At 38.9% G+C, this 3,000-nt stretch overlaps 1 protein-coding gene across 1 annotated transcript in view; it reads left to right on the forward strand.

Annotated features, from left to right (window-relative positions):
- The window catches only part of UST (uronyl-2-sulfotransferase), a gene marked incomplete at its 5' end in the record, with an annotated part of 108,561 nt that overhangs the window by 58,339 nt on the left and 47,222 nt on the right, over positions 1-3,000 (forward strand). The gene's annotated exons all lie outside the window — the stretch shown is intronic.

Raw genomic sequence — 3,000 nt, forward strand, 5'->3', positions numbered from 1 at the left:
TTCAACAATAAAAATCTTATGTGAGAGTTGAAGGCATCTGTGGCCACTGTTCAGACTCGCTTGTCATAGAATCAGAATATTCATAGAATGGTAGAATTGTCCTCTCAGAGCAATGCTTCCTGTTTCAGAGCACACAGTCTTTACCCTGAGTATCACACTGGAAGCTGTTAGGACAGGGAGTGCTTCCCTGTGCAAGACACACATCCCTGTGATCAGCCCTCTCTGTCTCTTTCATGAGTGGAGAAGGACGTGCATTGGTTTCTCTGCAGCATCAAGTATCGCCATCCTCCTTTGCTGAATGAAGACTATGTAGTGTTAGTAGTAACTAAATGTAACAAAAGATACTTAAATTGTAAGGGTCTTGCATTCACAATATTGTGAACACAGCGTATTGCATGCTGAGTAGTCTCTCTTTTTACTTTTAAAAATAAAAGTGACTGTAATTCTTGACCCACTAAACACATGCAAATAAAGGAAAGAACCTTTCCTGTATTTCACAATAGTGAAAATGAAGCACAGAGGTGCAAATTTAGTTTTTGTTTCTGTCTCATCACAGAATGAACAGATCTGAACTGGGGAATAGTTTGGGCCTACGCTAAGTAAGGTTCACGTTATGGAGCTCCGTATTGATGAAACAAATGGTGAGAAAGTCATTTCTACCAAACTCTTTCTCTAAGAAACATCTGAAGTGCACTCTTTGATATTTTAATTTTACATATAAACCAAGGCTTACCCACCCAAAAAGCAGGTGTTGGCTGTCTAGTCTTGCTCTGTTTGCTTCAGTATGCTCCTGTGAAGTAGAAATATGCATTTGTGTTTCTACAAAACAACCACCAAAAGCCATAGGTTTTTGTTGGCAACTGGATTGGGATGTTCTCTCCAGTTGCTTGGCCCTGCCTGGCAAGTGGCTGGTGTGTTTTCCCACAGGAGTGCTCTTCAGGTGTCAGATATTCCAGTAATCAGATTTTCCATCTTGGCATAAAGGATATTGCTGCAGGTGTTTTTTTGTTTTGTTTTTTTCCTTAGAGATTTTTTTTTCCCCAAGAGTGTAAGTTGTGTTATGAGGTTATCAGCACACTAATAGCTTCAGTTAAATGAACTTTTTAGTATGGAGGCTCCAGGCTCGTATTAGATGTCCTCCCTTCTCATTTTTTCCCAAGGGGATATGAAAGGATCAGGGACTTCAGATAATGGAGACAGATTGTCGTCTTTGTCAGACCGATAAACAATTGCAATCAGAAGAGCAGTTGGCAAGTTCTGTTGCTTAGTGTAGTAGCTTTAGGAATACTAATGGCTTCTGTGCCCTGATAGGAGGACTGATTCAAACCACATGCTCTAAGGCATCTTGACACCTTAATGAAATGGAAACCCAAAGGAAATAAACCCAAGCATCTGAAGGATACTGATGGTCACTGAGAGTCCTTCAGAAAGCTATGCACACCCTGATTCCTTCAGCCTTTTTGTTGTGGTTTCTACCTGAATTCAAAAGAAGAAAATAAAAGCAGTTGGTCATAACTTGGTGAGATGGCGTTGCAGAAGAAAACCTGAGGGCACAGAGTGTGACAAGCTGCAAACCTGTGTGTGTTGGCGTTGGGTGGGGTTTGGGGCATTTGGCCATTGTTTCCTTACAGTCAGTCAAGTAAGGAAGGGTATTGCTGCCAGGAACTCATTTTTTCAGTCTTTCTTATAATTCTACCTTTTTTGAAGAAAGAAATGAGAGAAAACAAGAGACAGGTGTCAACTGTTTCAAATGCCTTTTTTTTTTCCTTCTTAAGGTGACTATTTAGAGTCAAATAACCCTATTCAAAAATACGCACATCCCTCACCGGTTGGCTGATGATGTTGTATGTAGTGAACTATCACGGGGGCGGGGGGGGCCTGTCTTGAATGAAAAGGTAACTCCATCTTTCAGAATAAGCAGTAGGCCTTCCATGTCAGTTGAGAAAATACGTTGTCCGTGACTGTTTCAAGGTAGGGAAATTCTCCTTTGAAGTAAAAGCAGCATTCACTTTTTCTGATTTTTATTCCAAGCGTTCTTTTCTTTTTTTTTTTTTTTTTTTTGTTGCTGACTAGTATTTTCAAAGCTCCTATATCTATAGTTGCTATACATAAAAACAAATAAAAAACCCCACCAAAAAACTCAAAAAAGGGTTTTTAGCTGGTTATTTGTTGTTACAGACTCCGGAACGTGGACTACCATTGTTTTAGCAAAGCTGCCTACTGCTCAGTAAATTATTGAAACACAGTCTAGTCAGGTTACCTTGAACACAACTTTTTCCTATGAACTCTGATCCAGGCAAAGACAGCCACTATTCATAACTGAGCTTGTCAAGAGTAATTTCCTTTTTCTTGGGGAAGAATCCACTAACCGCTGGCAAATAGGAAACTTTCCATGGTGAATATGGATTGCTAAATGAGATCTTTTATTTTTTTTTAGAAATTAATTTTCTGTTCTCTTTAAAAGGAAAAAACAAAACTAAAGTGCTCATCAATGGTTGAAGGAAAAGATAAAGTGTCTTCAGAACGTAGTCCAAAGAGATGATGTCTTTGAGAAACAGGAAGGAAAAAAAGCAGATGTTACATTTTTGCGCTCCTTCTAGCAGATTTATTAACCTCCATGATTTTATAATTGATCTTGTTACTTGCTGTGTTTTTTGAAGCCATAGCACCTGAGATGAGGGGATTGAGAGATTCTGGGTTTCTGTGTGGGGAGGGAGGCATGGTTTTGTTTTTCAGAGTTGTAGAAAAGAACTTCAGCAGATGACTCAACTGTCAAAAAATAAAAAAAAGAGGCAAATAGGAACATTATTTGTTACTCTGAGCCATGTAATTTTAGGAGTTTTTAAAATACTTGGAGTTGTCAATACAGTGATAGTCTTGTCAAACTGAAAAGTGAAATCAATATGTTCATTCCATTTTGTGGCTGCTGTGCAGAATGGCAGTGCTACGAATGATGCAAAGTATTAGTAATTTTCCAGAAAAGCGTTAGGGCTGTTCAGC

Source organism: Pygoscelis adeliae, unplaced genomic scaffold, assembly GCF_000699105.1.
Source record: "Pygoscelis adeliae isolate BGI_AS28 unplaced genomic scaffold, ASM69910v1 Scaffold105, whole genome shotgun sequence".
NCBI classification, from domain to species: Eukaryota; Metazoa; Chordata; class Aves; order Sphenisciformes; family Spheniscidae; genus Pygoscelis; species Pygoscelis adeliae.